This window comes from Schistocerca americana, chromosome X, assembly GCF_021461395.2.
Source record: "Schistocerca americana isolate TAMUIC-IGC-003095 chromosome X, iqSchAmer2.1, whole genome shotgun sequence".
Classification (NCBI taxonomy): Eukaryota; Metazoa; Arthropoda; class Insecta; order Orthoptera; family Acrididae; genus Schistocerca; species Schistocerca americana.
In genome coordinates, this window is record NC_060130.1 from 913,453,186 (window position 1) to 913,468,381 (window position 15,196).

At 39.4% G+C, this 15,196-nt stretch overlaps 1 protein-coding gene across 1 annotated transcript in view; it reads right to left on the minus strand.

Moving 5' to 3' along the window:
• Positions 1–15,196, minus strand: part of LOC124555437 (hepatocyte nuclear factor 6) — a 611,828-nt gene that overhangs the window by 418,416 nt on the left and 178,216 nt on the right. The gene's annotated exons all lie outside the window — the stretch shown is intronic.

Here is a 15,196-nt window from a genome sequence, read left to right on the forward strand (position 1 = left end):
GAAGGAATAAGATCGACAAGAAGAAGTGAAATTCTGCGTTATTTGAGTGAAGCAACAATAGAGCTAGTGAGGCGGCGAGCAGGGAATGCGGCCCGTGCCCTCGTGTTGTGTCGCCGGTTGCCTAGCAACGCGCACACCCCCGCACTGCTACCAATCATAGGCAAACGCTTGCCCTCCAGCGCGGATATTCTGGGGAAAACTACTCACCCATTCACGCTGTTATAATTGTTTGCATTTACGTTTTGAAATCCTGCAGATCGCATTTCAAGCTTGTCAATGAACGACATGTGAATTCAGTGTCGTATTTTACTCTCGTGGAATTTCTCAGCCTTTGCTCCCACATTCTTTTAATGTAATTACGTTATATTACTCGAGTCTGTATCTGCATCGAGGCAGTATTGATTCAGTAGACTATAACCTGTTTAGTTAACAAGACTCAGAAATCGTAAATACATATTAGAACGCAATAACCCTAGTTATCTGATTGGTTTCTTGCAATCAGGCGCTACAGCCTCAATAAATTCCAAGAATTACATCATTTCCGCGACAGCTGTTCACCTGGTATAAAATTTCTTATTTCATTCCGACCTGCCGATCGGTTTGGGTATTTGCGCCATTTTCAAGTGCATGTGGATTATACGTTTGTCACCGGATAACCAATAGTAACTGCATATGGATTAGAACGTCATAATGCTAGGGTCACGCTAAAAATTAAATCGTAACCTAACGGCGTCCGCGCGCAGTAAGGATGTTGTAATCTGTGAGTATTTGACAATGGCGTAAATACCGAAACCAATCAGTAGTGCGTAATAATATAAAATCATTTACTCTAGCTGAACAACTGTCGTAAATATAGTGATCTCCTTTTTGGAATACTAGTTACCTACTGATGCATGGAAAGTATTTCCAGACAAAGAGTGATTCCAAATTTCAGTAGAAAACCTCCAAAACCTCATGTGGATAGATAAGCCATAGAAGGCATTCACAAAAATATGTGGAGTCAGAAGACAGTATGATAAACAATATCTCATGCCTTTGAAAGACTTTTTTCACTACTGGATTACAAGCTGTGATGTATATAGTTAATCTTTGGATATTCATGAGCAAGAGAACTGAGTTATGTGTGTTGTTCCTGTTGAAAGCTGTCTTACATGAGATTTCTCCAAGTAGTAAGCAAGGAAGCTTACGTTATTTAAGCCGTATTAACGTTATCAATGAAATTTCTGCACAGATAGAGAAATTCTGCTTTATAAAACGCAGTGAAACATAGAGAAATTTTGTTGTTACAAACAAAATACCGAAACCAGAAGTTGCAAATGAAGTATTTAGAATACAAATGACAAACTAAACATTAGCTGCATATACCGTATTTACGTTTACATAAGGTCATTGTAAGGCGACGTGTCATTAGAGAACACGAAAAACAAAACACGAAGTCGCTGGTGATCTCTCTAAATAACAACCATAAGGTACCATATTTACAGAAATCGTAATCAAACGTGAGTAAAAACACGTACTTCTGTACTTTGAAAAAGAGAAATATCTTATATTTTAATTTCTTTCCTATTGACAAGATCAAGAATAATATGAATGCACTAAAAGAGAAGGAAGAAGATATATTATATCTCTGAAGTCCATAACAACCAATAGCAAACGATTCGCATTTAATTCTCATCTTATTTTTCTCGAAACTTGCAAATTCTGCTTCGCATCCAAAACTTGAATTAGTAACATACATATTCAATCGCAGATCTAACTGTCCCATTTTTATTACGTACATTCCATTGAATTCACTTCAATGGCTTCATTTTTTATTTTAATAACCATTTCAGTGTTTCAACTAACTGCAAGTTTCGAGCAACATTTAGCAGTGGGTAAAGGTGGCATATACCAGTTGCGAACTTCAAAGAAGAAAGCCACTATATCCACTAAATTTCTGTCTCAGTTCTATTATGTATTCACACTATAAATTGGAATCTCAAAGTAAATTTTCGTAATCGTTGTTGGTACTTCCCACATCGTGTAGGGGAGCAGCAGACGCACAGTTTAGCAACCTCTCTTCCTTATGTCGATGATCTACCGTTCAAGTATCTGTTACTTGATGTCCAATTTTTAATTAGCGCATCTATTTAGTTATAAAATAACCTACAATTTAGTGATCAAAAATAAACGGCAATTTTTCAGTATTTTATTGCTATGATTTGTTCCGATAATAATATTCTTCAAGTCTAATCGCATAATTCGCTTCCTGACGGATATCGTCTCTAAGTCATCTTGCATGAGTCATCTTGCGAAAGAAAATACGAACGAAACGTCATAATCAACGCTCGTCTTATAAATACGATAATTATTCTGTAAGAATAATTGGGATTAAAAACAGTGGTTTCAACGTTATTACGCAGCAGAGAAATACCCTCCTCTTTCGTAACAGCACGAAATTCGTGATTTTATCTAGCAAGAGAATATCTTTACATTTTACACTGACAGAACCTGGAAGACGGATTTACAAGAGTGGTAGGGAATATTTCTTGTCAACTAAACCCCGAAGTGCTGTTCCCTTGAATACCACCGGTTCATTTGCATTTAATTTGTTTGCGCAGATCCTTGCTATGCAAGGGACATTATTTTAAAAATAAGATGCTCCGAAACAGCTGGCGGCGTTATAAGGAGCGGACAGATATTGGCTTCAGGCTGCTAAGCCTTTTAAGTCAATTTCTCTTAAATATTCCTCATAATACATAAATAAAACATAGTCACAAATGTTTTGAATTTTTTGTTCATCGTCACAACCAGTTGTATGTGTTGTGTCCTCCAAAGCATGCTTTTCAGGAGGTATAATATATCAACAAACAACATTTCAAAACTTACGTATCAGTTTCTGATTATCAGTACGTTCTTCACTTGTGTGGCCACAATTTTCGTTGTTGCTTTATAATTATTGGAGGTATTTTAAATCTGTCTGTACAACTATAAGAAAGTTCGAATTTTCTCATCAAACACGTATCATTTTATAAATTATAGAGCACAGCAATCAGTCGTCCTTTTTTTGCACGTTTTATTAGGCAAATCCAGATTTCGGCTAGTGCCTAACCATTATCAATGCACTATTTTCTAATCTCGATGCATGTTAGTTTCCTGTTGTTCGGGCATCAGTCACAGTTGTTTGAATACTTGAGTATTCAAAGAACTGTGACTGACGCCCGAACTACAGGGAACTAACATGCATCGAGATTAGAAAATAGTGCATTGATAATAGCTAGGCACTAGCCGAAATCTGGATTTGCGTAATAAAACCTGGAAAAAATAAAATAAAACAAAAGGACGACTGATTGCTGCGCTCTATAATTTATAAATCACATAACAGTCGCTGAGTGCGCCCACTTTCCGAATGCAAAGTAACCTGACGTTTCGCTTTATTAATATAAAAACATCGTCAGTGGTCTGTAATGAAACATATTCACAATATGCTTTATTTTCTAGATCTAAATAAAACTAAACGGAACGCATTTAGTGTTAAAAACACGCACTTTCTTGTAGCTGCACGGACGGTTTTAAAATACCTCGATACTAATAATTTGTGTTTAAAATTTTATACAGAGTTTGACACTATTATTTGCTTTGAATTTCGTACAGAAAATATTTTTTATCGAGCATTTTCTAAGAAAATCTGTTTGTGAATGAGCTTGTGAAACTACCCTGTACATGATAAACAAACGCATGTTGAGATTACTGCCCTCGAAAAAAGTAATTCACATGAAAGAGTCCTCACCGATATTTTCGTCGACCGTAATTCGTAGTTGTTGCCTCTGGTAAGAATAACATAGTGTGTCTCTTAAGCTAATTAATTCAATTTTAACTGTGGTGTTCTAGATAGTTAATATTTAAGTGCACGTAATACGTACTGGTAATAACTTAGCAATGTCTGATGATGAATCTGAAGCGGACGAAATGCATCGAATATCGACTTGCAATAAATATCGGACTGTAGATACAAATACAGAGCAGCTACTACGTCAAGAGAAATGGAAAAATCTCCGGTGCTACATTGTTGCCAATTTGTCATATTTTTCAAAGTGTTCGCATGAAAACAAGAAGTAGTTACATCAAGAATCTTTTTCAGAAATCGTCACTATGGATGTCTTTATCTAATTACTGACATTTCATTTTCCTCGTAGACAAACTGATTTCACAGACACTTACGATATACTACTGTAGTGAACTTTTCTGCATGTCATAACGTTATTGTCTCTATTTGCACTTTTTCGCCCCAAAGGTCTTGATTTTGTGTCTACAGTGTAACGACGAGGGTTGCCTCAGGAAAAAAAAAAAAAAAAATGCGCGCGAACTTTGTAAAATATTTATTAGGTTTTTATATTTTCGTTACAGCAAAATTTACATTATTCTCACGATGAGGCTTGATAATTTACTGCAGATTTCCATTTGATACCAAATAAATAAAATGTAATGTTCCTGTGTGTATACTGACCTTTGAAGGAAGAGTGCCAGTTCTAAAGGCTTTATATATTAATGTAGACTCATTACATGGCATGGTTATGAAACCTCAAGCTATTCATAGAAGCATCGCTACATATTTCGATTTATATTCTGCAGTTCTGCGTCTTTTACAAGCAAGTGTTACAAAAACAAGGCAAAAACCTGATAACCATGACTCAAAGTCTACAGTTTTAAGAACTACTCAAACAATGGGAGGTACTTGTCGTTAGAAGAACATAATAGTGTCTATAAGTGTTTGAAAGTTAAAGACCAAGGTTTCAATTCATATTGAAGATGAAGTGACTGCAATGAAGCATAAGCAATTTGTAAAAGTTTGCCACGATTTGAAATAATAAGTCACATAACTTACATTTTTTATTTTCAATAAAATTAGGAAGTATATAAATATGTGCTTAACTTATCATCACGATAAATTATAATCGCAGTCATCTATCACTTTAGAGATCAGTTTCACTACTAAAGACCACCGAGAAGGATTCGCAGTTGACAGAGACCATTAATCGTGATCTATCAGCTAATAAAATGAATGTATCCTCTGGATTTCGTAAATTACACAGAATAACAAATTTCAGTGCGTAGGTGTCGTAGCTCGCAGCAGCAAAGAAAGGCTGATTGGAAACAGATGGTGCATCCGTCACGGGGCGATAGACGCCTGCCTTCTCTCCGAGCCTCGGGTGTGAACAGAGGGAACAAAGATATTGCAGATTAATATCGGACTATCTCTTTGTGTCTAGTCTCATCTGGTACTCGTTAATGAGAGTGGCTTTTGCTATTGTCATCACTCTTTCCTGCTCGCAGGTTGAAAATGAGACGCATTCATGGGGCAACACGCGGCCCTCGGCAAGAATTCTGCGCCGCAACTTCACCCTCACTCGTGGCCAACGTCGAATATTTACAAACACGTCCTGCTGCCAAATTAAAACATTTACAGAGCGCAAGTTGTGTAAACAAATTACTTTGCGAAGCAAATGATATAATCTCTGTATCTTCAGTTTCGTTGTGGCCAGCACGACCACTATAACTTTTTATTTGGGCGACGGCAAGACAGAGGAATTATACTGCTTTATTGTCATAGAACTGTCAATACATGGAAGTCAGCAAGTACCCCTTTTCGGAACACACTGTTGTAAGAGCAATCGTTATAATTAGTAGAGGTGCAAAGTTTCGAAAATACGGGCTATGGATGAAACAAATTCGGGAAACAGCTTCATTTCAGGAATTAGGGTTCGAGTTTTTCTGCAATAAAAACAAATCTATAAAGGAAGGAAGATTAAGTTTTAACGTCCAATCGACAACGAGGTCATCAGAGACAGAGCACAAGCTCGAATTGACTTAAGGATGAGGAAGGAAATAAGAAAACAGTAGATACCAAAATGGTTTCTTCAAGGCACTTGGTATAAGTACTAAAACGTCACTGAAAATTAGTCAGCTTGTTTGCGCAAACAACTTCATCACTGCGAAAAATGCGCACAATATCATCGAAAAGGAAATTTTGGACAGCTAATTTCGGTTTGTAAACAGTAAACACACTAACGGACGATACGTAATGTTCTAGAGTATGAGCCTACTCACAGCTAACAATTTATTACATGACGAATAACAACCGAGCTAAAGTACTTCTAATACAGCAATTATTGCAGATACGGAAAGTGAATAGTTAGGAAATAATTGGTAGCGAACAAAAAAACAAAACGTTTTTAATCCGTCACAAAGGAAAATATTGATAATAGTAGGAGAGTTTATAAAGAGTAAGGCTTTGAAGTAAAAGGACAGATTCTAATAATCAGTTATTTTCCATATTTCCTGATTAATTTTAATGTACCATATGCGTGATATAAACTAATCAAGATATGAAAATGGCGGAGTTGCACATAACCAATCAGGAAATGTGTACTTAATTTCGTTCATCGTATTCGATGTTTCAGGAAATCCTGCATTCTTTACAAACTTGCCAGTAAACAAAGAAAACTACACCAGTTACTGATGCTACGTAAGATTTAGAAAACACATGGCACCAAATATGTCTCGTCATTCCTAAACTTCCCTGACGCAATTTTTTTTCTAAAGTGACAATTTCTCCTTCTTTATAACAACGAGTAAGTGTTTTTTCACAGTAAAATAGTGTGACGGTGATTTACGTAATCAACAGGTATTGAAATATGGTTTTTGGTACATAGTAGTCAAGTAACTTTCATTTTCTCCACTTTTGGGAAATATTCAAAGGATGCAGCGTGTTTTTAACGTTCACTCGTTAGCTCACAGGTGCAGATAGGTGATTAACTATGGATAACGTGCCTAATGTGTTTTGTAAATCAAGTGTTTTTATACATTTCAGAATAAACCAGATGATCGTGAACATGAGAATTCTGTTTCTCGAAAATATGGCGAATTTACTGTAGATTTAGTGTGAAAACTAAGAAAATTTGTAATTTACTTTCGTTAAGATTTTCGGACGAATTTACTGTTTACGTCGCTCACTGTTCCTGTTTACCCACTTATTACACCGGTTGCTGTAATACAACCACAAACCTCTGCCAGTTTTATAACATAGGAAAGCGTACGTAAGACTATCAGAAATTGTCAGGACAGTGCAACACACTTTCTAAGTCTGTCCGTGACACAGCAAACACGGTATCAACGAATAACAAATTCTGATGCAAATGTAGTTTACTTAAAGCTAAATGAACACTGTGGATACACATTTTACTGTTAAATGTTACGAAATCAGATAGAGTTACACGTGTATTTGAGAATAGTTGTATCAAAATTCTCTTCTAGTCATTCTCTCTTAGGTTTTCGACAAATAATCTCAGACAAATTATGTCTATTCCTACACCCATTCGACGAAACTTATGTTTATGTTCCGTTTCTGGTAAGATATAATGGGATGATGAAATCCGACAGCGAACAAAAAAAGACAACTAGTAAATAATAATAAGAAGAAGGAGGAGGAGGTACAAGAGAACAATTGGAATTCCACGTACCTTCGATGATGTGGTACAAGAGACGGAGCTCTATCTTAGCTGCAGTTGGCCTACAAGATGCCTCCTCTTCAGGGAAAAACTAAACTCTACAAAGCATTAGTTACACCAAAAAGTCTCTATGCTATGGCAGCACTATTCAGAAAAAATCTATAATATGTAAAAGGAAAGAAAATTCCTGAGGAAGATATACTGACAAAAGGAAGATTGACAGAGGCTTAGCTTCCACCTGAAGGGCAATAAAAAGTTGTATGAGAGGAGCGGAAAGATGACAAAGAAAATGCGTAAGAGGAGAGTGACAACTGATAAGACAGTCACAGGAAAGATAGCCGCATAGGTAATCCAGGCATCTGGAGAAGTGATAAACCACTCTGACGCTGGTAGACGGAGCTGTCCAAAGCTCTAGCTGAAGAATGAATAAAACCTGCAGATATTTCTAACATAAATAACTTCAAGGACAGTTGCAGAACTATTCGGTAGTTACGATATACGACATGCCAAACTGCGGAACGGCTCTGTTGGTTTTTTTTATGTTTTCCGACGCTTATCTCATTTAATTTAGCCGGCACACACTGTATTCTCGTCTGCGTGTCCTAACGATGCTGTTAATAGCGGAATGCTAAAGTGCACTGCCAGAGAAAGAAACATGCATCATCCTCAAGGCCTGTGTTCAGTGGCACCAGGCTATACTGTGTGCATATTGAGGAGTTGTAGTGTTAGTCATTTACTTTTCACGGTCGTCGGCGATAAGAGGAGGCTTGTCTGTGTGCCCTACGATTTTTCTCTGCAGGCAGGAACTGTGCTGCTCTGGGGTGAACATGTTAGCAACATTCATTCTAGGTTACAACCGTACACCGGCGACGAGTACGTACCCCAGCTGAATAACTGCAGCCATTTGAACGGGGCCTTGTGGGTCTGCGGGATGTTGGCTGGGCGCATCCACAGATTGCTCCACGTGTTGGGCACGATGTATCGGTGATATGTCGCTGCTTTCAGCAGTGGTCAGTGGTACATTCCCACACCTATAGACAAGTTCTGGACATGGGCGCAGTATAGACGCACATCAAGATCGACGCTTTCTTCTAGAAGCGGTGGCCGACCGAACATCAGCCAGGGAAGAAATTCGGGCACATGTTGCACCTGCTGTCGCAGAGGACCATTGGGAACTGTCTGCTTGGAGCAGGACTATGATGACGTATGCCTCTGGTCTCGTAGCCAACGACACCACGACACCGCCAAGCACAGCTACTCTGGTGTTGCGAAAGAGTCGACTGAATGGGGAATGGCGCTCTGTCGTCTTTCAGTAATTAGAGTAGGTTCTGTCGCGGCCTATTGCGCAGTGCATTCGCCCACGCCACACAGGTGCACGCCAGGCTTCATGGTGTGCCTGTGGAGTGGGAGGGGGGGGGGGGGGGGGAGAGAAGGGGCATCAGCTACAACTCGCGGTCACATATTATGTTTCTGCGAGGTAAAGTAACCCGTGCCTGCTACCTCGCACATATTGGTATCCCTCTGCCATTGCCATTTCTTCGTCAGCAAGGTGGTGTACTTTTTCAGCAGGACTTTACACGTCCACGTACGGCTGTTGCTATGCAACGTGCTCTTCGTAGTGTACAGCAACAGCCCTTCAGGAAGAGCACCACACCTCTCGACAATCGAAAACGCATGGGACATCGTGATGTGGTAACTTACTCGTCCTCCAGAGCCTGCAAGAATCATTCCTGTATTGCGACAAATTGTGCAAGATGCGTGGGACAATCTACTGCAGGACGTCATTCGGCACGTTTATGATCGTTTGCATGCGAAAATAGACACCAGCGTTACCGCCGTCGCTAGACTGTGGGCGGTTTACTTTGTCTATTGATGCGACTGTTTGGGCACCCTGTACTGCGACTGAGTTTACTATCATATACTCCTACAATGATGAACTATCACTCAGACTGCTTGTCAGTAAAATGACCTTGTCCTCTTGCGTGTTGCATCTTTTTCCCAGCAGTGTGTACATATACACACATACACCACAAGTCACTATACAGGACGTGGCAGTTTCTGTTTCGAGCTATGGAGAACGTGGCCTTTACAAGCGCCGTAATCTCTCTTATCTTATTTTCATGAAACATGCGAGAGATATCCGATGACGGTATCAGAGTTTTCGCACAATCCTTCCCGAATACCGATTCTCTCAATTTACTTAACAAGATTTTGCAAGAAAAACGTATCCTTTCTTTCAAACATACCCTCTTATGTTCCCCGTGCACCTCTATTGCTCTTTCGCTTTGGTTACACCTTCTTGTTACGATCCTAGCAGCACGCTGCCCAATTCATGCTGTATCAGCTGTCAAGCGAACTTGATAAGGATTCCAAAAGCTAAAGCCATAGTCTATAATTGGTTGCAATGGCGGCATCGTTCGTTAAGCGATAAAGTAAAGCTGTCATCAACACCAAGACTGGTTTCAACACCACAGTGTTTCACTGGGTACAGTCCTATAGGAGGTGACACGGCGTTGTTTTCTTCTGACAGTTGAGCTGACTCCGTCTGCCAATTATAGGTGGACCTACAGCTCAACTTTGACTCCGAACCACGGTGCAACTTAGCATTTTCACAAACATTGACAGAGATAAAGAAATGGTAGGTCTCAGATAAAAATCCTGGAGCCAACGGGGGATCGAACCGGATAGATGTATTTGACCACTTTCTTTTCTTATACATAATGTGAAGGACAATCAAACAATTTAAAATCAGAGATGGTGAAATAGTGTCTATTAAAACTGAGTGAAAATCCAAATCTGCAATAGCTGCTTATTGTGTTTTCACTGTATGACGACCGGTTTCATACCCTGGAGGTATACCTTCAGGTCATATAAAACTAATACTACATATGCCACGAACTCCAAGGTACAAGTGCGCGTAAAAACATGTCATTCCTCGGTAAAACCTTAGACGGAACGACAGATGGGCATCCGATCTGACCCATGCTAAAATATATTGGCATGCGTCAAACACAACTACAAATTACAACGCCAGCCACACATCATACATGGTTAGGATTATGTATGTGGGGGGAAGTAATATGTTGTTTGACTCCTTCTGAAAAATGCTGTCCCGAAATTTCAATAGTAAATAGTGATGCACAACGTAGGCTCTGTGTTCTGATTACTTTGCCTTCTTCATTGGCTCGTTATCTTTGCTGTCGTGCCATCTGTTCAGTCATTGTAAATAACTAATAGCGAAATTTTTTCGTTAAGACTACAGTGTAACAGGAAGACTCAAAGGACTTCTTAAAGTGATAAAATGAAATAAAGAAATAAAAGTTGCTGAGTGAGTAAAGCATCACGCGAAGTTTATCATGAACTCTTCATTACAAGTAAAAATGTAAATAAAACTTTACTTCTTATAAAAAATAATAGTTCTTGGTAACTGACTCTTAAAGGAATACACTCGAATTCTTGAGGAAATGTACGTTAGTGTTTTTGGTGCACGTGACGGAAGCTTCTGCAGAAATAAAATCTTATAGTCTGTTGGTAATTCTTCTTTAGACCTAAATTGGTAGGCAAACGAAAATTTTTAGTGTCTGACCTTTTTGTTGATGAATAAATTTACAGTTGAAATTGGAACTCTTGTTAGCAACTATTTAAAAAACACAAAATTCATTTTATTTCTGCCGATAACGCAGAAAGTTATTGAACCATCTTTTATACTTTGCGGGTTTTCTGATATTGTGGACACGATGAAATCTTGCACGATTCCCGTTCTCGTCTAAAACGCTGAGCCGGTGAAACGCCCTTGTCAGTTTTATCTCTTTTAACAGGAGTGAGCTGCGCACCTTTCCATTCACATAGGACAATTCGTTGTGCAAAGAAGAAGGGAGGGTCGAAGGATAATTACTCGAACGAAACATAAATGTCTGGATTAAAATGATTTCTGGAAATTCCGTATACTCGCTGTATGTAGCTCATTTTGAGACGGATACGTACGACAGAAATAACGAAGCTAGTAGCTTTTAGCAGCACCTGGGAAGGCAGCAGCAGTGGCAGCAGCAGCAGCAGCAGCAGTATTTAGCGGAGGCGGCGCGGATGAGGCTCGCCCTCCCAGAGGAAGGCGGAGAGGCGATTACGAGTGGAGGCCGCTGAAAGCCCAAGGAACTGCTCGCCAAAGAGCGTCTTTTATGCCGAGCAATTTTTATGCTGCATTGAGGCTAATCGGTGCGGAATAAAACCGACAATGACAGCTCGATTACCTGAGTATGAGGAGGCTAGCGAGCAGCGGCTATTGATTCCACGGTCTCTAACAATGTGTAGCCCTTTTCTTGCTTAGGGGTCTCACGGCTTCGCTCCCGGCCACTACCGCTGTCTCCAAATTTAGCCGCCGAAACTTTAAAGACTAAAAATAGTTCGGAAAAAATCTCCTAAATATCTTGGCATTGTTTAGCAGTTCCAAGAAACTAATTCGCACAGGCAGAAAACTGGAAATAAAAAAAATTCGGGAAAAAGATTAAAGAGTGAGTGTAACATCCTGAAACTCCCAGTAAAATAGTATTAATGATTATGAACTATCGGACTGTCTCATAAATTCTATACAGTGTAAATCGTTAGTGTATGGTAATCGAGGGCGAAAGAAACATTTATAATAAATAAACAGGAAAACATGTGTACAACATAGGGTCCACAATGATTCATGAGTGTGATCGTTTCCCTGTAACTTTACGAGTGCAAATGCCTTACACAACCATTAATTGGAAACCAGCTGTATTTTTTATTTATTTGATTGTTTATTTCTATCATTTTCTTCTGACTGGTGTGATACGGCTCACCATGATTTTCCTTAACGCGCCACTGAAGAGATTGGTAGTTGTGAATCAGACCCGAAATTTGACGTATAGCTAAATATTTCCATAGCAGGCTTTATATAAGACGGCGCTACGGTGAGTACCCTACATTATACGAGTACATTACGCAGGGATTGACACCTTCCAATTGCTTACGACTTTGTAGCCTGGCGCTAAAATAATTTGACATGATTTTTAAGTAATCAATATGAGACTAACAGTAAAAAAATGTCTTCTTGTTGGTATTCGCTAATCCCTATAATGATGTATCGAGAATGACGCAAACTACTGCAATGCGGTGACTGCCATGCACGGTATAGGTGCTATTTTTGTTAGCCTTGAAGGGAGCAAATTTTTTCTTTTTTTTCTGATTCACTCACAGTGACAAAAACATATATCACTATGTTCTGATCGTTTGTTGGTAACCTCGAAGTTCGATACGTAGTGCGTGAGTGAATTAGCTGCACTGTTACCGTAATCACCGTTAGTCCCTCCGGCGTTCTCAGTGAACAGAAAAGAGTACACATCTCATTCGCCTACTAAAAACGGAGTCCTATAGCAGTCATATATATTTGTAACAGAATCTTCTAACATATTCTAAGAGCAAACATTGTATTTACCTGGAACAAGGTAACCATCTACACGGACACTAGCATGGGTTCCGAAAATATCGATCATGCAGGACTCAAATTGTCCTCTTCACGTATGAAATCCCCAGCACCATGGGTAAAGAAACCAGGTTGATTCGATGTTTCCAGACCTTCGAAAAGCTTTGGATTGTTAGCAGCACGATATCTTTAATGGTCGGTCTTCAACTGACACTGATGTCATATTGGACTGTATAAAATTAGGTGCAATATCTGGCTTTTCGCAGATGTGTTGTTATCTGTGAGGAAATTAGATCTGTTAAAAGTTGCAGTAATATAGAGTTAGATTTCAAAAAAATACTAGCCCGGTAAAAGGACTAGCAGCTAGCTCTGAATGTTGACGAATTTGATGTTGTGTGCTTCACAAATGCGTAAAATCGTGCTATTTTTCAGGTATATGATCAATAAATCACAACTATAGGCAGTCTTGTTTTTTAGAGTATCAGCATGTAGAGATATGAAGCGGAATGACCAAATATGCCCAGTTGTGGGTAAAACAAATGACAGGTTACGATTCAGTTGTAAGATGTTGGGAAACAGCAGTTGGTCTACGGAAGTGAAACACTTATACGGCCCAGCCTGAATACTGGCCAAGAGTACGTTCAAAAAATGTTCAAAAGTGTGTGAAATCTTATGGGACTTAACTGCTAAGGTCATCAGTCCGTAAGCTTACACATTACTTAACCGAAATTATCCTAAGGACAAACACACACACCCATGCCCGAGGGAGGACTCGAATCTCCGCCCGGATCAGCCGTACAGTCTATGACTGCAGCGCCCAGACCGCTCGGCTAATCCCGCGTGGCCAAGAGTACGTGACTGATCTCAAGTCGGACTAACAGGAGGCATCGAGTATTTACAAAGAAAGTTAGCGCGAATAGTCAAAGCGTTGTTTGACTGGCAAGATAGTGTAATAGAAACATCGAAAAATTTTACCAGGCTGGCAGTCGGAAAAAGATGCCGTACATCTCCCTGTAATCTTCTGAGTAACTTCATGAAACGTCTTTAAGGGCAGCAACTACAAATATTACTTAGCCCCCACCCCCATACGTGCCGATCATGTAGAGGTCCTATAGAAAACACTAAGTTCACACAGAGGGGTACAAGCTGACATTCTTCCCACACTCCATGAATGAAACGGGAAGAAGCCTTAATAGATGGTACCCTCTGCCACGTATTTCGCAGTGATTCGCAGAATAAAGATATAGACGTAGTTCATAGAGAAAGAAATATTGTGGTGTGGAACACAGTGTACGCATAACCATCGGAAAGGTTGTTATACTTTCCGTAAATTTGCATTTCTTTTTTAGCTGTGTGCTATTGATGAGATCAAGCTAAATGTATAGCAATAGTATTCTTCTTCCATATTCTGGAAGTGGTCAGCGTATCCCATGGACATTATGTCTTGCCCTGTCAGGCGGCGAAAGCAATAAAAAAGTTGAAAAAATCTGAAGTTTAAAATAATGAAAGAGAACACGAAGATCAAGCTTCATAAGACATGTTTATAACGTGGCTTATTCCCAAGATATGCTAAATTAAAGTCTTTCTGCACAGTGAAACTGATCACGGTGCCCTGTGAACCTTAAGTTTTTAATTGTCAAGCTAAACGGTAGTCACGATATGTACAGAGGGCATTCCAAAACATTTGCTTCAAATATCTAGGGGTGATAGAACACGTAATGGGAAATAACTTTAGTTAAGAGACAAAATATTCGCTGACGCTTCCCAGTGACTCTTGGCGTCATTTGTTAATAGTTACGCATCTGTGAAGCGACAGGGCTTAGGCATTGTACGGCGTTCGTATGCAAAGAGTGTTTTCTATAATCCAGTCATCTCTGTCCTCTACTCCTTGTAAAAGGTTTAGGCTGAGCATCTAAAAGATCTTTCTCCACTTCAAGACACTGATTCTTAAAGCTTTATTGTTGAAAATCACCCTAGCTATTTACTGGGGTAGGTAACATGCAGAGGAAGCAGAATGGGTTAGTACATCCTGTTAGTTCGGTGAAAGCTCGTCCTCCCAGAACCGGTGAACATTTTCCATCAGCCTGACAATTTTTCTCCATCATACACTAATTCTGCGCAAAATGTGGGTGATTAGTGTGTAATGTAGTAAACAGCACGCGTCCCATTTTCATCGATAGGCATAATGTGTCTTAACACAGTAAATTGAGTCTTTCTTATGCACTCACAGTAAATTGACTCTTTCTATCTACTACTCCCGTCTCAA